This window comes from Sinocyclocheilus grahami, unplaced genomic scaffold (assembly GCF_001515645.1).
Source record: "Sinocyclocheilus grahami isolate Dianchi unplaced genomic scaffold, SAMN03320097.WGS_v1.1 scaffold171.1, whole genome shotgun sequence".
Taxonomy (NCBI): Eukaryota; Metazoa; Chordata; class Actinopteri; order Cypriniformes; family Cyprinidae; genus Sinocyclocheilus; species Sinocyclocheilus grahami.
The window spans coordinates 486,482-511,876 of NW_015505350.1; the positions used below are offsets into that span (position 1 = coordinate 486,482).

The following is a 25,395-nucleotide window of genomic DNA, read 5'->3' on the forward strand; positions in this document are numbered from 1 at the left end:
TGTGGAACTTAATGAGAGAGACACCAGAGCTAAGGCCTTAGAAGGCCATATGCATGCAGCCAGAGCTGAAGTTCAAAGCCTGACTCAACAATTCTGCAACATTAAAGAGGAGCTTGACATGGTTCAGAGAGAACTGAAACAGTCCTGCCGACTGCGCATGGACTTACATAAAAGACAGCCTGCTGAACGTCACACCGCCAGCAGTGCAAGCCCCCTCACCCCTGTACACAGCTACGAAGGGGGGAGCCAAAGCCTTTTGCTTGACACTTCACAAGTCAGCTTCCTGAAAACCTCTGCAGCTGCAGAAGGAAAAAGTTTAATTCAGGCGAACCGAAACAACGCCTGTGAATGCCCCCTGCAAGCAGCCCGAGCTGAAATCCAAGTCCTTGCTCAGCAACGAGACAATTCCAAACACCAATCGGGTAAAGTAAAACGAAGCCAAGGTGAATTCAATATCACAAATGAACTGAAATATGCTGGCAGACTACAAGGTGAACAGACAGGGAAAACACGACACAGAATTTCCCCTGACAAGCAGGCCCAGGTCCCCTCAGCCAAGAGTCCGAACCTGCGAGGGGGGGGCGAGAGCCCACTGTTCACACTTCACCGGCCAGCAACCACAGGGAGATGGGGCAGGGACCCTTCCAGAGGACCACTGGAGAAACACACACCGTGTGACCCCACAGACCCCAACAAGCTGGCCAGAGACAATACAACTGGCAACCTAAATACTGCAGAGGGCCACAACACTTGCCCATCTGCAAAACATGGACTTTTATGCTGGAACTCTGCCCGATGTGACCACACAAGACAGACTATCTGCTCAGGATCACCTCCGGCCTTGAGGCACACAACATCCTGTACCAGCAGTCTGAAACTGTCAAAGCGGATTACAAAAACTACAACAAGCACAAGGCCTCCACCAAAGGTGTTCGTAAGACCCCACTGATTCTGAACTGCACATCCCAGAATCCAAAGCAAAAGGCATCCCAGCATTGCCACAATGCAAGGCCCTTCTACAGAAAGCCACTAGCCAATGGAGGACAGAGCCGTCACCATGGCAACAGACCCAGGTTCCAGACCAATCACAGGGAGAAGCCATGGAAAAGGCCATCCTCATCCTGCGAACACTACGATATGTCCAACAGCAGTCCACCACAACATCCTCCTCCACACCCTTCACACAGGTGCCAAACAGATGCTGCACACGGACAGCTGGACACACCTACTTCTGAGTTACAGAAGCTGCTGACACTAGCAAAAGAGCTCATTGAACAAAACTCAACTGAGGAGTACTGAGAAGGACAAACTTCTGACTCCTTGCCTGATGCAACACCGCATCAGACCCCTCCAAGGGAGGAGCAGCCCTTAAAACCGGTCGACACCCCAGAATCAGCCAGACAACGTTGGATGGAGCAACGGGCCCACATGCCCAAAAGCGAAACCTCTACCAACACAACTCAGGCAAGCTCAGTTGGTGCCGCCACAAGAGCAAAGAGACACCACAAACATCAGATTTCTAGTGACGTTCGAGCAAAACAGAGGGCTAACAACCACCTGCTGCTCTCCTGCCATCATCACTAGGTCAGTCTGAAACTCTCTGCACACTACAAAATCTCCATAACAATTCCCTGCAATCCCTGGAACCACCTGCACTCTCACCAGTGAGAGTCTAACCCGGCTGTTCCACATCGTGGGTACCACGGATAGCCTACTGGCTAACAACATCGACAAACAACCATCTTACCCAGACCAACTCACTTCAGGATGACAGCTGACACAGCCTCGACACCTGCTGCACAAGCTCGAGGACCCTCACCTTGCTACAGCCTACATCACCACAGCACACCACCTGACAGCATCCACCATGGCACCACAACCACTCCTGGAGGCAACAACAGCCAGAGAGCCACCACTCGGATGATCTAATTGAAAGTGCATATTACATGCTGATATCTATGCAACACATTAATGTTCTAAGAATCTTTACTAGTTTGTGCATCAACACCCAGTCGAATTACATATGCGAAATACCATGCTTGGAGACAAAGAGTCATAAAACTCCCCAGTGTTTCCAACCTCCCGCTTGGAATTTCAGCCTTTCTCATTGGACAAGCCCATCCTGAGAGGCGTGAATCTTCTCAGACTTTAAAAGGCTCACGCACAGTTCCGCCCAGGTACTTGATGTTCTTCTTCTGTTAAGAAGCGTGTTGGAGCCTGAGCCGGTGCGGGCATGCCCGGTGGGCTCCAACACATAGCCAATTCAGTCTGCGGTTCTGTTAGATTCTGAGAAGATGAGGATGTGAGCTAGAACGCTCCTAAGGACACCCTAAGTTCGCGCCAGCCTTCGGCCTTGACTTTCCATTCACCAAGATCCTCTGACTCAAAATGGTTCTTCCTCATCACCTAACTTCAGCTAACCTACTGGAGCCCCAAAGAGCATCAGGACTCTCTTTCAACCAGGCGAGACGTGCAAGTATAAAACTTAGTCTTATTAATTGATACATTAAGCATCATTTGCACCTTTTACAAAGGTGTGTTTGAACTAAGAAACTGATGTTTCCTTCAGGCTGTAGATCTGCTGAATATCAAATGGTACCATAGCTTCATGTTTTTATTTCTCTTCTCTTTACTACCTAAGCTTTAACCCTTTTCCTATACCAACTGTATGCGTGTGTGTGTGTGTATGTTAGACTAGTTTAAGTGTTTATGTAGTTAATAAAGTCTTACTTGTATCACACTTGACGTTGTTCATTGTTTGCTCATAACTGGAGTCCCTAATCATGCAGATTTTTGCTACATGCTCTGAGTTGCATTGTACAGTAAGAAAGTTATTTTCCTTAAATAGGAAATTAACGTTCTTAGAATTAACAGACAGTTGACACTGAGAGGTCAAATGAATGCTTACAGCGGATCTTACTATTTATAATTAATTATAACTAGTTATGATTAATTATTCATATTCCCCCTTTGAGCTGATTCGCTACAGCTATATTGAAATATATTTAAATGACTATTTATTTTATTATGGTATTCATGATTATATATCATTTAAGAACAGGCTTTTGAGTTCATCAACAATATATATACATATTCAGTCAATGCAATGTTAGGTTATATAACAAAGAGAGATAAACTATTGTTTGTCTTTTTAATTGCTTACCCTAATTAATATTTGATGTGACTTCCAAATACATTAAAATATCAACAAAAAAAAAAGTAGAAAATAAACTCACTGGAGGCTATTACTGGTCAAATTCAGTAGCAATTTATTTGATTATTTAATCTTCATTTACTAGTGAAAATTCCAGTCTGAGTAATGGTGCCAGCTGTCCTTTTGCTCCACCAGGTGGAGATTTCACTAATGAGTTTGTGTGACTGCATGCATACTGTATACTTCAAAGAATGTCATGCACGATCATTTTGTTTTATTTTCGACATTTTGGGTAGTTTTGATGCCATGAGCCAGTTTGGATGACTTTGCAATAATCATAAATATAGACTAATAATTAATTAATGATCAGTTATAATTACAGACTTGTCCCAGCACTCATTTGTAAACCACTTTGGATAATAGCGTTTGATTAAATGTAAATGTATAAAATGTTAAAGGGGTCATATGATGCGATTTGAAGTTTTTCTTTCTCTTTCTTACAAGCTCTTGGTGCATAAAGATGATTTGTAAAGTTGCAAAGACTAAAGTCTCAAATCCAAAGAGATAATCTTTATAAAAGTTAAGAGTCAGCCACGCCTACCTAAGCCGGCTCGCTCTAACATGCCCCCACATATCTACGTCACTATGTGGAAATATTAGCATAATGCTGCCCAAATGTGCACGCAAAGAAAGAAGGCGTGGTTTCAGGAACAGCAGTTGTGTTGATGCAGCCATGTCAGGGAGATGCTGTGCTTCAGTGCGAAAGCAAAAGCACTTTATTTGGCCTTTCCGGAAGTAGATGCAATTAGGAATCATTGGTTAATGTTTATTTACAACAGAACAGCACAACCCAGATGTTCGAATTTGTGCAACGCATTTTATGGACGACAGTTTTTTGAACCTAGAAGAGTACAAGGCTGGCTGTGCACAAAGGCTATTTCTAAAAAAAAAAAAAGGGTCAATTCCGACTTTGCTATTGTTAATAATGAAAAATGAGTGCACGTTTCCAATGTATGTAAGTAAAATACAAAAGCTCCGACATGGAGTGGATAAATATAGTAGAAAGATAGAAAAAGAGAAAATTACACATCAAACAAGTCAAGTCAAAAGCATAAGTAGCTTTCTTTTTCCGACTCATTTTTTCCCCGCTTAGCTTCACCTGAGCAGCACAAAACAAGCAGCCTAAACGATGCCATATGCGCTTAGCAGTCTATAGATGTTGTAGTAGAGGCATTTACATTTTGACAGCCTAAAAACAGACTTCAATCACATGTATGACTGTAAATAATGAATTAACGAAATGTACCATATTCTAACGGTGTGAGCTTAAACAGATTTGTCATTATTTTTTTACTAAAAAAATATCTGGGGGACCATTCTACGTCTATTTTATTATTATTTTTTTTTAATCTGTGCTTCTCATCCGTTCTGCGCTGTCTATGGGTAGTGCAGCTTCACCATACAGATTTAACTATGTGCACAGCTAAATAAAACAGGCTGGGTGCTGATAAAAATTTCTGAAATAAATATTTCTGTGAAACGCGTTAGGTTGCACCTGATCTAGAACCTGCCCCGTACTATTATTTTGCTAAACGAACTAAGGATGACGTCACGGGCTCAGATTTCGTTGACCAATCGGCAGAAAGGGGCGTGTTAGGACCGCCCACAAGGGGAAAACAAATTTTGAAGTTGTTTATCCGTTTTCTACCCGTGAACCAAAAAAAACGAAAATCGAGCCCAAATCTTGTTTTTTCTTTTTTTTTTAACAAATTAAAAAAACGAAAACACGACCGTTTTCTCGTTTCTGCTTATTTCATTTCAGATTAAAGCAAACTATCAAAACGTACACGGACATACTTATCTGTATTAAAGCACACTCTACTGTGATCTTACATTATTTGCAGAGAGAGAGGCCATGGTATGTTCTCTTGCAAAGAGTGCAGAACACGAATTGGCATGAGGGGCAGATGCCCATGGTGGTGTCCGGCTCGATCATCACAGCCATGCAGCAGCTCATGCGTGGACAATAAACAACATCTGCCATTAGGTTCAGACTCCACTGCAGAAGGAGGCGGTCATAGCGAGCAAATTCATCATGGTCCACAAGAAGTTTGACCTATTATAGCAGTATAGTGGTGTTAGTTCTTAAACAGTGTTCAAGCAGCTATTGTGCTGTATGCTTTGAATGAAATCAACTGGGGGAAAAAAAACACACAACCATAATTGTGGTCAAAGTTTGCTTTAGGTAGTCTCTTGACCCATGCACCAATGTTTGTGCATTGCTGAATCAAACCTTGAAGAAATTCATGTCTGTGTGTGTCAAATTAGTACTGAACATCAAATTTTTAGATGCATTACATAGGCTGAAAAATCATTCACTGTAACTATTAGAGCAGCCCTTTGTTGGTACGTTGTATTATCACAGAATTAATTATGCAAAACCTAAACATACAACTGAAAAAAGCTAAATTGAATGTAATCAGGCCAGCTCATGACGATTTTTGCTTTCATCATAGAAAATCAACTAATTTTCTTGTCCTAATTGTATAACACCACATGCATTGCTATAAAGAGAGAGTCAAGGACCAAGAGCCTAACTAAAGCAAACACTGATCTCCATAATGGTGGCATCATTTTAACCAATAAAACATCAACATCTGATCCTCTGTAATTCTTAATAACAGCAGGTGTTCATCACAAATGCACAATCATAATTTAATTAGTCACTTAATTATCTCATTAACTTTAACTCTTTGAGGACTTGGGATATGACTTGAAGACTTGCTTGTGACTTGAAAGTCCTACGTCTGGCTCATACTACGGCACAAACACACAAGATAAAAATACCTGTGCAGGAGTGGCCATGGACATACACTCTGGCTCAGGGCAGGTAAGGCACTGGACTTTACCATCTCTAATTTGGATCTGGAAGTATTCCTTCATGCAGGCCTTGCAGTAGAAATGCTGACACTCTTTGAAGGACAAAAAATTGGAACCCAGATTCTCAGAGAAGCAGATTCCACAGCAAAAAATCTTGCCATCAAAATTCTTCTGCTTTTGAGCTTCATTAAAATCCAGCAGCTGGGTTAGTATATCTGTGTGATGGTAAACTTCTTGAACTGCTCGTTGGTCGAACGCTTGCACTTTACTCTTTTCTATAGCAGTGTCTACCGCTTGGTTCTGACCAGATTCACATTGAGGCTGGCCATCAATGGTTTGGATCTCTAGGAGAGACTGGATGTTCAGAAATTCCAGAGTTTCTTCCTTAAGGAACTGGATCCAGGTAAAAAGAACCACATTGCCCCTGTTCTTTTCCCAAAGTTCATCCAGTCTCTTGCAAAGAGTAGTGATCTTTTAAGACATTAAATAACTTATTAATTGAGCAGTATTGAAACTTCATTATGCCAATAGCATGTTAAAAGATAAAAGACAAAATAATTCTATAAAACAAAAATACTAAATTATTTGTTTTTATTTAATTAAAAGAGCTCAGATCAATGCTAGAAAAAGACAAACCTGGATTCTTGAAAGCCATTTGGAGCTTAGAGTAAAAACTGGAGGCGATGTTGAAGGGTAGTCTGTAGGTAGTTCAAAACTCAGAACCAAGGGTGGTAAAAAGGATATACCACACTCTACACATGCCTGCCCTATGTAAAATATGCACAAAACATAAGCTTATGAAGACTTTGTTAATTGACCTTTCATTAGCAATTATTAATCCACAGAAGTATGTGATTGTATTAAATAAATAAACTGAATATGTCATTTAAAGTGTAGGGGCACCACACTTAGTTCTGTCTGAATTATATGGAGGCTTTCTGTTACGGAATAAAAGAATACAAAATGTTCTCACAATTCTGTTATTTAAAATGGTAAAATTCTGGCTTTTTAAAATTTGTAATACTTATTTTTTTTGTATTTTCTTAAAATTGTAATTCTAAAAAAATTTTTTGTTCTTAATTATGTGGTGTAATCAAGCTATCATAATATTCTGCTATGCATACCTCAATTGCAAAAGGCTCTTGGCATGATTTAATAGCTGTATTGTTCACAATATACACATTCTGCAAATACACTCATGGAAAATACATTCCTGGGCTGAGAGAATTGTCCACTTTTAAGTTCAAGTGCAGTATGAATGCAAAAAAAAAGAGGTTTTAAAAGTAAGACTGAACTTCCTCAAAGAGACTTGGAGATAACAAAAAAGGAGTATGAGAGCTGCTGTTTATATATGTATGTATGTGTGTACCCTGCAAACAAGCCTGCACTGGCCCTTTACGGGCCCACTTAGAGCTGCCAGCGCAGGGCCCCTGAGAATTTGCTCATTGCCAAAACGTTGGCCCCTTAGCACTGGCAGCCCTCACTTAGCCTCCAGGAAGCCTTAAACCCTTAAAATAATAAAGTTTGAAGTCACCGTTATGGAGGTAAGTGCTTGCTTTAGTTGGGTTCCTGACCCTTGACTTTTTAATTTGTTTTGAAATTTTTCATTTTCAGTTTTCAATTTTTCAGGGGTGTTGCGCTGGCTTGTTTGCAGGGTATATATGTATATACAGTGCTTCATTTTATTCACATTATGTTGCTGCCTTAAACTGCTTTAAATGTCTTTTTTTCCACATCAATTTACACTCCATACACCATAATGACAATGCAAATAACAGGTTTTTAACATCTTTGCAAATTTATTAAAGTTAAAAACTTAAATGATTCCATTGCATAAGTATTTTGTTTCGCTGTTTCTGCCACGGGATGTAACTAGGATTTACACAAGCTTCAGTCTGGATCGAGAACACCTGAGAAGAGAGGATGCCAACCCCTCAGAGGACCTCAGATGATGTCAACCCTGAAACAACATACAGAACTACCAAATTTTGATTGCAACATATAATAATTGCTGTTAATAGTGTTCATCGTCTGTTTGATTACATCTTTAATTGATTTTTCCGTACATTTCTGCCATATGCACATTTACTGACATAGTCACCACTGATAAGCTACTACTAAATATATTGTAGAAACTATTATTTTTTTTTTTTGTAAAGCTGCTTTGCAATGATTTGTATCGTGAAAAGCGCTATACAAATAAACTTGAACTGAAAAGTATTCATACCCTTATCTGGGACAGTTGAAATTGAGCTTAGGAGCATTAATTTTGCTTGTAAATGTTACCACACTTTGAGTGAAGTTAACCTGTGGCAAATTCAATTGAATAGGTATGATTTGGAAAGGCACACGTCTTAAAAGGTCTAACAGCTGAAAATGCATATTAGAGCAAAGACCAAGCCCTGAGGTAAAAAAAAAAAAACTGCCTGTAGAGCTCAGAGACCGGATTGAATCAAACCACACATCTGGGGAAGAGTTCAGGAAAAATTCTGCTGCATTGAAGGTTCACAGAAGCATGTAGCCTCCATTATCCATTATGGAAGACATTTGGAACAACCTGGACTCTTCCTAGAGATGATCTTCTGGCCAAACTGAACAATTGATGGAGAAGGGCTTTGGTTAGAGTGGAGACCAAGAACCTGATGGTCACTCTAGTTGAGCTCCATGATCATATGTGGAGATAGGAGAAACCTACAGAAGGACAAACATCGCTGCAACACTCCACCAATTTGTGCTTTATGCTGGTGTGGCCAAACTCAATCCTCTCCTCAGTGAAGACACATGAAAACACATTTGGAATTTGCAAAAAAAAGCACCTAAAGGACCCTCAGACTGTGAGAAACAAGATTCTCTGGTCTGATGAACCTAAATTCCAAGCATCATGTTTGAAGGAAACCAGCTCTGCTCATCACCTGCAGAGTACCATCCCAAAAGTAAAGTAAGCTGGTAGCAGGCTCATGCTGTGGGGCTGTTTTTCAGTGGGAGGGACTGAGGGACACATCAGAGTAGAAGAGAATCTCAATGCACCAAAATATTGAGATAGCTTTAATGAAAACCCAGTCCAGATCATTCAGAACCTCAGACTGGGCAGAAGGCTCACCTTCCAACAGGACAATGACCCTAAGCACACAGCAAGAGTGGCTTATAGACAACTCTGTGAATGTCCTTGAGTGGCCCAGGCACAGTCTGGGATTGAACCAAATCAAATATTTCTGGAGAAACCTGAAAATGTGCATCCAACCTGATAGAGCTTGAGAGGTGAACAGGTGAGGTGAAGAATGGCAGATAATTGCCAAATGCTCTGGTAGCAGGCTCATGCTGTGGGGCTGTTTTTCAGTGGGAGGGACTGAGGGACACATCAGAGTAGAAGAGAATCTCAATGCACCAAAATATTGAGATAGCTTTAATGAAAACCCAGTCCAGATCATTCAGAACCTCAGACTGGGCAGAAGGCTCACCTTCCAACAGGACAATGACCCTAAGCACACAGCAAGAGTGGCTTATAGACAACTCTGTGAATGTCCTTGAGTGGCCCAGGCACAGTCTGGGATTGAACCAAATCAAATATTTCTGGAGAAACCTGAAAATGTGCATCCAACCTGATAGAGCTTGAGAGGTGAACAGGTGAGGTGAAGAATGGCAGATAATTGCCAAATGCTGATGTGCAAAGCTTGTCGTATCATACCCCAAAATACTTGAGGCTGTAAAGGTGCTTCAGCTAAGTACTGAGTTAAGGGTTTGAATACTTATGAATACTTACTTTTGCATTATTGACACCCTATTTTCGTATTTAATGCTGTACAGTTGCTTTGACACAATCTGTATTGTTAAAAGCGCTATATAAATAAAGGTGACTTGACTTATGCAATGTATTTATTTAAGGTTTAAAAAAAAAAAAAAAATTTACAAAGTTGAGACAGTTCTGTTTTTGCTTTGCCATTATGGTGTATGGAGTGTAGATTGATGTTGAAAAAAAAATATTGAAAGCAGTTTAACATAAGGCTGCAATATAACAAACCGTGAAAAAAATGAAGGGGTTTGAATACTTTCGTAAGGTACTGTATATATATGTATATATATACAGTACCTTACGATACTGTATATATCAATATCTGTGCCTTTTGCATCCCTAAGAAATAATTAAACATAGATTTAAAATAACAACAAATAAATGTGCAATTTAAAAATATTACAATACTATGTATTCATCAATATTACATAAAAGTCAATTAAATTTTATTTTAAATAATTTAAATAGCATTTATGCTGATTAAGGTTTTTGGCCTGTCCCTCACTATGATTTTTCTTTTTCAGCACTTTTCATTTGCAAAATGAAGGCAAAATTATATACAAATCACATTAGCATGTTTTAAATATAGTCTCATTGTTAAGCAATGTTTTTGGCACAAGTGCATTTTTTCTAATGCATTATATTTTTATTGGTGTCCCCTGATTTCATGTCAGCACTGTTACCCTCATCAAAAACCCTTGTAAAATAATGTACTTTCAAGTGACATCACTTCTAGGAGGTTACATCATATCTCAACCAGAATACTCACACTTAAAACACAAGTATGTACTTCACTATTAGCTAGAAATTAGCAAATTAGTTTGAAATGGTCAAACCTGTTGCTGTCATCCCTGTTACTTTTTAGGGCAACAGGTTTTGACATTTGAGTAACAGGGATGACATAGATTAGGCATCACCCTGTTTTTAAAGATTGTCTGTGTAAAATGCAAACATTTTTAAAGGTCACCCTGAGTGTAATTTTAAGCTAATGCCTATATCATTTAGTGGCATATGACCATGCGTTACATTTCAGTTAGTTTTAATGAGATTGTTACTATTACTCTTGTTGCTAATGACCAGGATAGGATGATCAGTCTCAATAAAACTATTTTTTTAACTCATTGTCAATAATGCATCTATGTAAATTCAATTACAAACAAGAGCAGCAAACAATGATCAGATCTTGGTCTTTCTGTGATCATCTGAAAGCAGACCAAGATCTGATCATCTTCCTTGCCTAATAATTGAACCAGATCAGAATATTTGAAGTTCTGTGAGGGGACACAGATAAACAGATGGGCGCATTTTCTAATTACAATAAACCCTTAAAACATCAGATCTCTTAGAAATGTAATGTGCTAAATTAACAACGAACTGACTTAAACTGAAAAATTGACTGTTTACTTTTGTCATACAACTAAGCAAGTCTAGTAAGTGCAAAACAATATAATGCCATTTAGAATTGTAAAACTGTACAGTATTATGTAAACAAATACGTGTAGTGTGCTGAAGAATCTGTGTCCTGTCATCCCTGTTACTCTGGTTAGTCCTGTGACTATCCTGTTACTGTCATTAATGTCACAAAAAAAAAAAAAGATATTTGATACAACCTTCCAGGTTTTTCCATTGTAATTTTAACTATATTTTATTTTATTCTTTTTTAATGTCTCGCTTGTAAAAATATATATTTTTCCTAGTTGACATGTGGTCAAATTTTGACAGTAACATACTGTTTTCCATTAAAAAAAGTAAGGGTTCAAGAGCTCAACTAAAGTAAACACTGATCTCCATCATGGTAATGTCCAAAAAAACAAAAAACATCTAAACCTCTGCAACTCTCAATAAGCACTTCTGAAGACGTCTGACAGAAATAAAGTCAGTCTGGTAATAACTGAAGCTGGTGATGCTGTTTTAGGGGTTGTTTAATCAGATCTTGAGAGATTTAATGTTTTTTTATTTCAGTTGATTTCATCTAAGGCTGTGGCTGAAGTCAGAATTAGTTCTTGTGTTTCTCTGTCATTCAGTGATTCTGCTTGTTAACAGCAGCTGTTCATCACTAATGCACAATCATCACATAATTAATCACAGAAATATCTCATTAACTTCAGCACTGCTTCACTCTGTAGTGTGGACACATTATAAGTGTTCACTTAAAACTGAGGATTTTGTTGTGGGGTTTAAAGGGTTAAAGATGTAAGATGGAAAAAACCCAGCATGAAACGCAATTTAACAGTAATAAACTGTAATTAATTTACAGCAACACACTGTAGAAAAACAGTAACATGCTGGCAACCAGAGCTGCCAGTAGATTACCGTTAATTCAAGGAAAAAACTGCAATATACTGTAAAACATAACAGTCAGATTTACCAAACAAAACAAGTTCCCTTTCGATACTACACTCATACTGCGTCTTGTCTTAAGACGCTATGGGAAAAAGCCTTTTTTCTCCTGAACTGAAGCCTTGACGTCAATCACGCAGTGAAACTGCACGGCCATTGGTTCGTGCAGTGTATTAAAAACGAACCAATGGCTCGGCAACGAAGCCCGCCAAAGCCCACCAGAATGGGCGGGGCATCTGGCTATATAAACGGGCGCTCACCACAGGATTCTCAGATTTCTTCTCCTTCAGCGACGACTCTACGTCTCTATGCTGATCTACGAAGCCGCTCGCCGTCTTCGCAGCTGGAATCGGGATCTCTCAGCATGGCTGACCTGCTTCTCAACCGCTTCAGCAACGCAGCAGTTCCGGTCCTTTTTCCCCTGCTGCCATCAGGCGATATGAAAAGAGCTTACTAAAAGAGCTTGGCGTTGTTGCAAATGCCACGCCGTTACTGCGGTTCGTGCGGGTCTCCCCTGCACGCCGATGACAGCCACAAGGAGTGCGTTTCCTGCTTGGGGAAATCCCATGCGGAAGCTGCGCTCACGGGAACTGATTGTTCTCACTGCGAGAACTTCAGTCTCGCCTCTCTACGCTCGCGGATTGCTTTCTTTTCAGAGAGCGGCTCCACCCCTCGCGCCCTCCCGTTTTCTTCCTCCCAGGGACCTGTGAGGAAAAAACAGAGGGGCAAAGGACTCGAGCGATGGGCTGCGAGCGAGTTCACGTCGGCCCAGATCCCGCATGCCTCGCCCCAGAGAGAGTGTTCTCTCGTCTTTTTCTCCCAGTCTGATCAGCGTCCATCTGCTGGCGCGAGCGGCCTGATTTCATTTGGGGGAAGTCAAAGACGGGATGGATGCCAAGCTTCTCCGGATCCTCTCGAAAGCAGTCGAAGATGGGTTTAGAGTGGTCTCCGCCAGAGGAGAAGAGCCGTCTGGATGAGTGGTTCCTGCCGGGGTGCCGCCAAGCCCCTCGTCAGCGATCCTCTCCGTTCTTCCCGGGGGTCCATGACGAGCTCACCAGACCGTGCTCCCTACTTCACCCGCCTTCGTGCTTCTACTTCAACTGCCCTCACTTCCATCGATGGTGCTGAAGAGAAGGGGTATGATAAGCTGCCTCCCGTGGAGGAGTCGGTGGCCACGCACCTCTGCCCGCCCATGGCTATCGGTTGGAGAGCAAAGGCCGCTCACCCATCCAAGCCGTGTAGGACCACTTCAGCTCTCCCTGGACGCGCCTACACTTCAGCTGGACAGGCGGCTTCGGTGCTTCATTCAATGGTGGTCCTCCAGGTCTTCCAAGCCAAGATCCTCGCTTCCTCTGACGAATCTGGCCTGGACCCCGCGACCCTAAGGGAGCTGAGGAGCGCAACCGACCTGGCTCTGCACGCCACCAAGACCACCGCTCAGGCGATCGGGAGATCGATGGCCAGCCTTGTGGTGCTCGAGCGCCATTTGTGGCTGACGTTAACAGAGATCAAGGATGCGGATAAAGTCCCCTTCCTCGATGCTCCAGTCTCTCCCAAGGGTCTCTTCGGACCGGCGGTCGAAGGATTCACCGAGCGCTTCACAGAGGCACAGAAATCATTCCAGGCTATGCGACATTTCCTGCCTAAGCGCTCCAGCTCCACTGCTGCCTCTGCTCGCCCTAAGTCTGCGCCGACTCAGCAGCCCGTGAAGCCAGCCCCTGCCGCCCCCGCCGTTCAGCCCGCTAAGGCGCAGCAGACGCGGGGACGCTCTCTCTCGGCCAAACGCTACCCTCTTCCTAAGCGCCAGGGACCCCAACCCAAGATTGCGTTGGACCCGGCGCCTCAGGCATCATCCTGATCTGCGAAAGAGGATGGGGCCAGATCTCGCTACGGCCAGACTGCCCCTCAAGCAGCCTCTCTTAGACCACTTGACACCCCGTTCAACTCCGGGTGCAGAGGGAATTGTGTTTTGTGCAAACAACGGATCCGTCCATGCGCCCCAAGCATGCACAAACATTTTCAAAAAGAGAGCAAACTTCCTCTTCCATTACTCACAAGTGTTCAAGCTCGCCGCCTCCGCTCTCTGCTCACCGCTTGCAGCTCGCCGCTCTCAAGCAGCACTGATCAGCACACCCCTTTGCAGCACCGGATCAGATCGTCGCTTCAAGCAGCTCGGTTCTAGCATCGCTCTCAAGGCAGCCCCGGTCAGCGCTTCGCTCACAAGCCGTCTGCAGAGCACCTGTGTTGACGCTTTCCTGCTTGTGGTAACAAAAAAGAGCAAATTTCTGAGCAAACTTGCACTGCAAATTTGATGCACCAAATTTGGACACCACTGCACGCTGATGACAGACACAGTGAATACGTGCGATGTCTGGGGAAATCCCACGCAGAAGCCGCGCTCACAGAGACATCATGCTCCCACTGCGAGAGCATGAGTCTTGCCTCTTTGAGCTCGCGGATATCTTTCTTTTCAGAAAGCGACTCCGCCCCTCACCCCCCATTTCCTTCCTCCCAGGAACCTGTGAGGAAAAAACAGCGGGGTAGAGGATCATAATGTCGGATATGAGTGAGCTTACGTCGGCTCACTCTCTCCACAAAGAGAGGTTTCCCCTGTCTCCTCCCATCCAAACCAACGCCCCTCTGTTATCGTGAGTGACCTGGTCTCATTTGGGGGATCGGATGACGAGCTGCTTGATGACAGTATGTCCCTTGCAGCCTTGGATGCTGAGAATTGGTCGGGCTTCATTGCTGACCCGGCCCCCTTGCCGTTTGAGGAGCCGATCGACGCCAGGGATGGTACGGACACCGAGCTCATCCGTGTCCTATCAAAAGCCGTCGAGGAGCTCGGATTGAAGTGGTCTTCGCCTGAAGAGCCCACTCGCAGCTGCCTAGATGAGTGGTTTCTGCCGGGACACCACCAGACCCCTCATCAGCGAGCTGCGCCCTTCTTCCCAGAGGTTCACGACGAGCTAACAAACTCGTGGCACGCCCTCTACTCAGCTCGTTTACACTCCTCTGTCTCTCCCGCCCTCACTACGGTCGACGGCGCTGCACAGAAGGGCTATGATAAGCTGCCTCCTCTGGACGAAGCGGTGGCTGCACACCTCCGCCCCCCCACAGCCATCGGATGGAAGGCAAAGGCCGCTCATCCCTCGAAGCCCTGCCGAACCCCCACTAGCCTTTTTGGACCTGCTGTGGAAGGGTTCGCAGAGCATTTCACAACTGCACAGAAGTCGTCCCAAGCCATGCGACACTTCCTGACGAAGCGTTCCAGTTCTGCAGCTGCTGCCAGTCGCCCCAAGCCGGCACCGACTCAACAGCCAGTTAAAATTACGCCTCCTGTGACTTAGCCCTCTGCACAGCCTGAGGCCAGGCAGCGCTCGCGTTCTGCAAAGCACCACCCTTTCCCGAAGCGCCAGGGACCCTGGCCCAAGATTGTGCTGGACCCTGCGCCTCAGAAGCCATCCTGATCCCTCAGGAAGGAAGAGGAGGGGGCAAAGTCTCGCTGTGGCCGGACCACCCCCCAAACTGCTTCGTATGTGTTCCCAGTTGCCCCGTCCAGTTCCGGGTGCTGGGAAAAATGTGTTTATTGCATGCAGAGGGCCCGTTCAAGTGCCCAAGTTTACAACCGCTGTGATAGCGGACAAAATAAAACACAAACATACTTAAAAGAGAGCAAATTTCCTCTTCCAAACACGGCAAGCCCCGGGTCCCTTCACAGCGACCCGCCGCCCGAACCAATTCAACCCCTTGCCACAAGGGCCGAGGCCTGGCAGGCCATCCCCGGCGTGTCAAAGGGGGTTATTGGGATTATAAAACTAGGTTATCTACTCCAATTCGCTCAAGAACTTCCGCGTTTCTGCAGTGTGATCCCCACCTTAGTAGGGAACACGAACGCTCGCATTCTTTGTTCCGAGGTGGCTGTGCTGCTGGCGAAACGGGCCATAGAAATTGTCCCACCAACTCAGAGCGAGTCAGGCTTTTACAGCTGCTACTTCCTCGTCCCCATAAAGGATGGCAGCCTCAGGCCCATCCTCGATCTCAGGATCTTGAACCGCGCCCTAGTAAAGTGCGCATTCAGAATGACCACTTTGAAACAGATCCTCTCGCTAATTCACCCAGGGGACTGGTTCTTCTCTCTGGATCTGAAAGACGCTTACTTTCACATTCAGATAGCCACCCGTCACAGGCGCTTCTTGAGATTCGCCTTCGAGGGAGTGGCATATCAATATATGGTCCTGCCGTTCGGGCTGTCTCTGGTCCCATGCACTTTTACGAAGTGCATAGATGCGGCTCTCTCCCCTCTGAGATAGATGGGAATCCACATTCTGAATTACCTCGACGACTGACTTGTCTTAGCCCAGTCAGAGGCCGAGCTGATAGCCCACAGATCCTCCACACTTAGAGTGCTTGGGGCTCAGGGTCAATTACGCCAAAAGCTCAATGATTCCCAGCCAACGAATCTCATTTCTGGGGGCTGTCTTCGACTCAACACAAATGATAGCTGTAGCCTCGCCGGAATGTGTCCTGGCTATACAGCGGCTGACGACCGCCTTCACGATTGGCGCGTCCCTTCCTCTCAGAGTGTTTCAGAGGATGCTGGGCCTTATGGCTTCTGCATCGCCAGTACTGCATGTACCGACAACATGACGGTATTATCCTACATAAATCGCCAGGGCGGTCTTTCCTCCCCACACCTCTTCAGGATGGAAAAGAGCCTACTGGTGTGCACATACTGGGCAAACTGAACCAGGGAGCAGACATGCTGTCTCGGAGCAACGTCCCCTCTGGCGAGTGGATGCTTCACCCCCAGACGGTTCGGAGAATATGGGAGATCTTCGGGAAGGCAGAGGTCGACTTCTTCGCCTCAGAAGACAACTCTCACTGCCCAATCTATTTTTCGAAGGAAAGGGATGCGCTGGCCCACGATTAGCCCAGCCTTCTCCTTTACGCTTTTCCCCCGATCGCCCTGATCCCTCAGGTTATCAGGCGAATCAGGGAACAAAGGCACAAGGTTTTTCTAGTGGCCCCGCTCTGGAGAAACCAACTATGGTTCTCAGAGATGTCTCAGCTGCTCACGGCAGCTCCATGGCCCATTCCCCTGAGACGGGACCTCCTCTCTCAGGCGAACATGACGATATGGCACCCCCAACCCAAGTTGTGGGCCCTACACTTATGGCCTCTCGATGGGAACCTATGAACCTCCCAGAGGTTGTCTTAAATACCATTTCTCAGGCTAGAGCCCCTTCCACAAGGCGCCTCTATGCCCTCAAATGGTCGGTCTTCACCGCTTGGTGTACAAACTGTGGCGAAGATCCATCCACATGTGACATATCTTCGATATTGTCCTTCCTTCAAGAGCTGTTGGATAAGGGTTGCACCCCTCCACTCTTAAGATCTATGTGGCGGCTATAGCAGCTTTTCATGCTCCTATAGTCGGGATATCGGTCGGCAGGAACAACCTCGTTGTTCGATTTTTGAAAGGGTCTAGGAGGTTGAACCCCCCCTCGCCCTTCTACGGTCCCTACGTGGGATCTGTCTACGGTTCTGAGGGCGCTCAAAGGCCCCCTCTTTGAACCGCTGCAATCCGCTGATATTCGACCCATCACTAAAGACCGCTCTACTATTGGCTTTGGCATCGGTTAAGCGAGTTGGAGATTTACAGGTGCTCTCTGTGAGCCCCTCCTGCCTTGAATTCGGGCATAACGACTCCAAGGTCGTCCTGAAGCCTAGGCATGGCTACGTACCTAAGGTGCTCTCTACTCCATTCAGAGCACAGGTAATCACACTCTCTGCGCTCCCCCCTTGCAGGAGGACCAGGAGCTAAATCTGCTCTGTCCTGTCAGGGCGTTAAAAATCTACATTGACCGCTCCGCCTCCTTTAGGCAGTCGGAGCAGCTCTTTGTATGCTTTGGTGGCCGCACAAAGGGGCTTCCGGTCACAAAGCAAAGACTATCCCGTTGGATAGTTGACGCAATAGCTCTTGCATACTCCTCCTTAGGCCTTCAATGCCCCATCGGGGTCAGAGAACATTCCACGAGAGGCATGGCCTCATCCTGGGCATGGTCCAGTGGTGTGTACATTGCAGAAATTTGTGCGGCGGTCCTCACCGTCCACCTTTGTCAAGTTCTACAACCTGGACGTCCCTGCTTTGCAGGCTCAGGTCCTTTCTGCTTAACTGTCACTCTGAGCTCAAAATGCTCCAGGAACCATATCCCCGCCCTAAGGCTTGATTTAATCCTTGCTGGGTTTGACTATGTTTCGAAACCGCTGAAGTTGCATGTCTGGGCTTAGCTTCCGGCACGCTCTCGGCCCTATCTAGTTCCGAGGCTGTGCAAAGCTCTAAGAACAATTATGTAAAGCCGGGCTCGACCTCTATGAGTTAGCCCATTTCTTTGCCTCCTCTTGACCCCGAAAAGAATCCGGGTGCTATGATGCTGCATGACTCTGTCGTCGCTTTAGTTGATATGAATCAGTGATCCTATGCCGAGCACCTGCTTATTTAGCCAGATGCCACGCCTATTTTGGCAGGCTCGGGCGCGTTACTTCGTCATTGGTTCATTTCTGAAACAATGGCAGTGCAGATGCATTGAAAAAAAGTCTTCAGTAAATCGGAGAAAAGGAGTTTCCCGTAGCGTCTAGTGACGCAGTACTCGTTTCCGTATTTCAGGGAACCGAGGTTACATTAGTAACCGAGTATGTTTCTGTACCCAATATTTTTTAAAATGTACAAACGCAATAAAAATATTGATATCAGTACTCGGTATCGGCAAGTACCAAAAATAAAAGTATTGGTATCGGGCGAGTACTGGAAAAAGTGGTATCGGTGCATCCCTAACAGAGGTGGAAAGTCCAGGGGTCAGAAAGTAAAGTCCTGCCATATGTTTATTCCACCCATGAACTCAGCCAACTGACTTCACTTTCAGTGAAATCAATTGGCTGAGTTCATGGGAATGAACATATGGCAGGACTTTTACTTTCTGACCCCTGGACTTTCCACCTCTGATCCCTAATATATATACAGTGGGGCAAAAAAGTATTTAGTCAGCCACCAATTGTGCAATTTCTCCCACTTAAAAAGATGAGAGAGGCCTGTAATTTTCATCATAGGTATACCTCAACTATGAGAGACAAAATGAGAAAAAAAAATCCAGAAAATCACATTGTAGGATTTTTAAAGAATTAATTGGTAAATTCCTCGGTAAAATAAGTATTTGATCACCTACAAACAAGCAAGATTTCTGGCCCTCACAGACCTGTAACTTCTTCTTTAAGAGCCTCCTCTGTCCTCCACTCGTTACCTGTATTAATGGCATCTGTTTGAACTCATTATCACAGTATATATTTCACTTTCTGCCTTGTTTGGCCTTGATATATTTATCATAGTTCAAAGTACAATATTCATAGTTCCTAATTCACAAAGTATAACATGAAAATCACAGTACGTTTTTGACCAAATCCTGCTTAAAATCTCACCCTTGACTAGCAGTCTGAAGTTAGGAGGAAGCTCAAGACACAGATGGATCTTGCCCTTCTGCCTTGATTCTGTCCTGCAAAACTCCTCTTCATCATATACGCTTGCTAGAGCCAGCAGTTCATCTGATTGTGCTTCCTGGTTGGCTGACATTTGAATATTCCTGTAATCAATATAAAACCAACTACTGTAAAATTTCAAGAATGTTAAGTAGTTCTTAAAGGGTCTACAGACTACTTACAGACTACTAGTAGCCCCAGACTACTTTTTCTGAGATTTTAGCAGAGGTGTTTGTGTTGCACATCATAGAAGACAATGTTAGCATCCAATAATTTTAACTGTTGGAGAATACTGGTTAATTTGAAGCTTTTTTCGCTATTTTCATCTTCCGGGTTTAAAATCTACAATCTGTGTTGATGTCACAATTTGTGACGTGGCAATGGACTAATAGAACATCGATGACGCGTCGGTGTCTATTAAATTATTAATAAGACTGCGTGTTCTTATACTATGAGAAGACGCTTCGCTTAATTATTCACAACAGCATGTGTTGATTTGCTATGACAGACGTTTCAGACTGTGAGATGACATCGCGCACAATAACTGAGAGAAACGTCCATGGATCGAAGAAGAGTGTTTGTTTTTGCTTTGTAATAAGAGTTTGGCACAAACGCGATTCATTCACTTGGTGAGCATAACCGTTTTTACAGCTCTGTGACACAACCCGTCAAAAGGCTTATATAAACGCCACAGAATAAGCCATAAAAATTCTGAGGTGCAACAGCGCGTTCATATATATGTTTTCGATGCAGAGTGCAAATGGCTGTGCATTTATTTGTGTTTTTAACTCGATGGGAGCAAAATTAAACTGTCAGAATGCTAAGCTGTGTGTGTGTTGTCTGTTTCCCCTCTTCCACCTCCTCCGCTCTGCTGCGCACCACGCCCACTTTTTTAGCATTTTTTAAAGGGGTCTCATGATGCTGCTTAAAAAGAACATTATTTTGTGTATTTGGTGTAATGAAATGTGTTTAAGGTTAAAAAAACACATTATTTTCCACATACTGTACATTATTGTTTCTCCTTAATGCCTTTCTGAAATGCATCGATTTTTACAAAGCTCATCGGTCTGAAAAAGCGAGGTAGGCTGTGATTGGCCAGCTATCCAGTGCGTTGTGATTGGCCGAATACCTCAAGCATATAACGGAAATGTTATGGAACAGTGTTGTAAATACAACTTAACCACTGATTTCTAGTCGTGTCCATTTTTGGAAGGCCAAACAAAGTAGTTTCGCTTTCACGACGAAACACAGCGTCAATCACATGTGACGACCCCGGGCTGGACTCCGCTTCGTCCACGGTGAAAGCCGATCCGGCGATCCACAGCGCAAAGTTGTAGTATTTCCTCAGCAACCAGCATGGATCAGCTCCAGGTGTGACAAAGCAGATATCGTCCTCTTTTGGAAGACCAAACAAAGTAGTTTCGCTCTCACAACGAAACACAGCGTCTTCACGACATGGCGGCGGCAACAACAATACTGCAGCGAGAATAAAAGTTACGCCTTCTTTCTTTGCGTGAACATTTGGGTGGCATTATGCAAATCTTCCCACATAGTGATGTAGATATGTGGGGGCGTGTTAGAACGAGCCGTTTTAGGTAGGTGTGGCTGACTCTTAACTTTTATAAAGAATATCTCTTTGGATTTGAGACTTTAGACTTTGCAACTTTACAGATCTTCTTTATGCACCAAGAGCTTGTAACACTCCAAAGAGAAAGGAAAAATTTAAATCGCATCATATGACCCCTTTAAAACTGTGGTGAAAACTAACCAGTGCTGAAACGGGGGGTTTCATGACCCTTTGAAGTCAAAATAAATCAGTGTTTGCATATTCTGTAATGTAATATTCACAAGTGAAATGGCATATTTAATTGAGAAAATATGTAGAATGGGACTCTATTTGACCCATAATTGGAAATGAACTGGATAAAAAAGTGGTCTCCATTGAAAAAACAGAAAAAAGAGGGCATTGAGAAATTAAGAGGGCGCATGCAAGTAGCTGGTGGAGGTGCTCGCCTGAGCCATGGCCAAGCACATCCTGGATTGGCTGTTGGCAAATTAGGAAATGGCTTGCAACGTACTGGATGAGAGCCTTCTGCCAGGTTGACTGCAACCAACTCGCAGGAGGTTTCCATTTCTGCCCGATCTCCACACGGAGGTGTCGTTTCGCATTGTTACGCCTGATGCTTTTAATTATTCAAATGTACAGGGATTGAGTGAGCACGGGTACATGACGATGTCCGGGGCTAAAGAGACTCTGGCTATCTACCCTTATACCTTATAAACTTGAAGTAGTATACTTCAAGTTTATTTTATGAAGTATACTTAAGTAAAGTTCGATGTTGCGTCTCAATGTGCCTACTTATACTATGTCCTTAAAGTATTTACTCTTTTGGTGAAGAAAAAGTACACACTTTTGAGTGTGTAGTAGAAGAGTAGGCAAGCTTTGGGACATACTATCACGTTACACAATTGCGTCTTTAGGACCGCTCTGTCGCACCTGTTACAGGTACCCTGTCACTGTAAACTGGCCTATCAAACATCTTGTCACAGTTAACATCCTCCACATTTAATTTAATTTAACTTCCTACCGTACTGGAGAGAAAAGAAGTAGCTCGTTGATCTGCCAGTCATGCAGAGAACTCTGCTCATATTTTCTGCATAATGATGCATTTAAAAGGTAACGACCAAATGGATGTTTATAAAAGTTCACATTGCTGTTGCAGATTAAATATAACACGGATAACAATAAATAAATATTTTTTACCATGTTAAATGTTTGTTATTAGTAACTCAAACCCCTTTTTGTAAACCTCTCTACCTAACTTAGTACTTAACACCCACCTACGGGGCATGTTGTCACATTTCACTTACCAAATGTGGGTAAAAAATCACTAGCCACTTTGGCGGGTTACTTTTCGTAAGTTATGTTCACTCATTAATTTCTTGGGGAAGTTCATGCAAGCCAAATCTGCGCAGGTTTAGCGCAAATACTGAACTCGTGAGACATCATGACATTATCGAGTATATTGCAAAAACCAAATAAAACACACCTACATGCATGCATACTCGACGTGATGAAGTCTGGTTAGACTATCATAGTGCACGTGTGCATTTAGAGTGCCTTCATTCACTGCATGATTTAGTCTATTAATATGCATTAAGAATGATCACATAATTCAAGATAAGGGGATTAGAAAATGTATATATTTATATCAATTCATATAGTTAATATCACACGAAGAGTGCCGTTTTTTTCTTTAAAATTCAGCTTGATTACAAATGTGATATTGATTTTATACAACAGTTCAATAAACAATAAGTTAATATTAAGAGACTTACGTTTTAGACACCATACTGGCTGTTTTTGCGCTATTTCGCCAACAGAAAACATTCCAAACACAGCTCTGTTTTGCGTCTCTGAGAAACATGACGGCATTTAGTTCCTGAATGAATCAACCGTTTAAAGGATTTGGTTCAATCGCAATGACTCATTTAACAGTGACTTGCTGCCATTGTTTTAATTTCACATTTAAAGTATCTTTTCATTTTTTAAATAATTTCAAATATCACTATTCAACATTTCATGTTTAAAATATCAAAACATTATTTATGCATTTGTAACTGCAGGTTAAAGCATTCCATGTCCCTCTAAGCTGCATTAACATGTGGAGATAGGGGAGCGCGGGGCACAAAGTAACGCGGGGTAAGTTGTAACACACGTGGTTTAAATATTTCCACACATGCTAGCATAACCAAATTTACAGCATTTACTAGTTACTATATCAACATTATATAGAGAAAAAAAGTGCGCCAAAATTCAAAAGTCTTTTGAAGATATCACTGAACATTTATTTTACCACAGTAAAATTATATTTCTGGTTTAGGTCAATTTTTCATCTCAGTTTTTATTGCTCATTTAAAATGAGACAAATCTGCTATTATTTTAATCTCCAATCTGTTATTTATCAGTTTAAATTATTTAATTAATGCTTGGCTAACTATCAGAAGACAGTAACCCGTTTTAAATTCCAGTTGCGCAGATGGGGTATGTTGTAACACTGCGTTACAATGTGCTATTCTATGACATTAGCGATGTAATTCACACTATTTACTTTAATACATTTGAATGATAAACGACGAGAAGCAGGTGAATAAAGACGGACAGTCAATGTTTAATGTTAAGAAATTATTATTTCAAGACATGTAAAGCATTTTGGCTCGTTTATGTGGGCCGACCGAAGCATGGTTGCAATGCGTTCATTGTCAAACTCCAAAATCAGATTATTTTTCATTCTTAAAAAACGCCATTATTTTATTTGAAATAAATATTTTATTTTATTGACAAAATATTTTAGTTTGTCTTGTATATTTTTTTCATTCGATCAGATAATATTTTAGGCTGTCATATGGTCATGTTACAACGTGCCCCTCAGATGTTACAATGTACCCCACCTACGGGGCATGTTGTCACATTTCACTTCCAATTTTTGAGGGTAAATAACGAAAAATGTACACACTGTAATTATGAAACAAAGCGACATATTTGTACTAGACAAGTGTGAAATTACTGTGGATAAAAAAAATTATACTCTGTGGATTTACACAATTTGAGAAAGTCAAAAAGTGTTACTTTGTGTCCCGCTCTCCCATACATCTAAATACCACTTCATATACAACTTCTGCAAAGATTAATTTTATTGATACTGATTTCATTTGTTTAGTAACAGCCTAAATGTAATATTGTTATAATTGCCTGATTAAATGTAAGAATTTGACTCAAAAGATGATGCACACTTTTAGAAATAAAAATTGATTTATAAAGGTAAAAATGCATATAAAAGGCAATCAACTCAAAGTGCTGTAAAAGTGGTTCATCCTGCTTTCCTCGAGGAGCAAAGTCCGAACATTTGGTGAGCAGATCTTCACAGGCGTTTACATAGTAGAATATACTAAACTATCTTGCTCAATAAGATGTAGGCTAGGTTAGGTTACTTAACTAAACGGTTGGTAAAGCGCTACGTACTGTTGAACTACATAACTTGACAAACTAAATTATGTAAGTAAACTACGTCCAAGTTCGTCAACAACTGTTTAAACGATGGGCTGATGGATCGGTTCAATCTTTTTATTATTCTGAATGATCGGCCAACAAAATTAAAGCTTCTGAACTGGTTAGTATGCTTACCTTATTCTTACCCAGCCTTCTTCTGCCTCTTTTTTTTGTTTTATGGCAAACCAGCAGGAGGTGCATTTCCGCCACTACTGGGTGTGAAGCAATGACGTAATGGCAAACAACAACTAAAAAAAGAACGCTTTGTATAGAGGAATTGTTTAGCAAATTATGAATTGTCACACTATTACCTTAAGAAAAAGTAATAATCTATCACAAAATAAATGTTTTTCTTTTCACAAATTGATCCAAACTACTTTTTTATTGCAGTTTTTAGAACAAAGAACATACACGGGCAATAACATATAAATTACATCAAAACAAATAAAATAATAAACGAAAACAATAAATAAAAAAATTGGGAAAGCAATAAGAAAATCACATGTCCCTGCTGGGTAAAGAAGTACAAATAATAACAAATTATTCAAAGAGTAGATTTAAGGCTTTAAAATAATTTACTTTTTTTTCACTTTGTTATTTTTTGTTTCTTTTAATGTATACAGGTTACCTAGGCCAGTGGTGGACAGT

The 25,395-nt window shown here is 42.6% G+C and overlaps 1 pseudogene; it reads right to left on the minus strand.

The window, feature by feature from the left end:
- LOC107593459 (E3 ubiquitin-protein ligase RNF14-like) overlaps positions 1-24,913 on the minus strand; it is a 35,123-nt pseudogene extending 10,210 nt beyond the window's left edge.
- Positions 24,914-25,395: the final 482 nt, after the last annotated feature.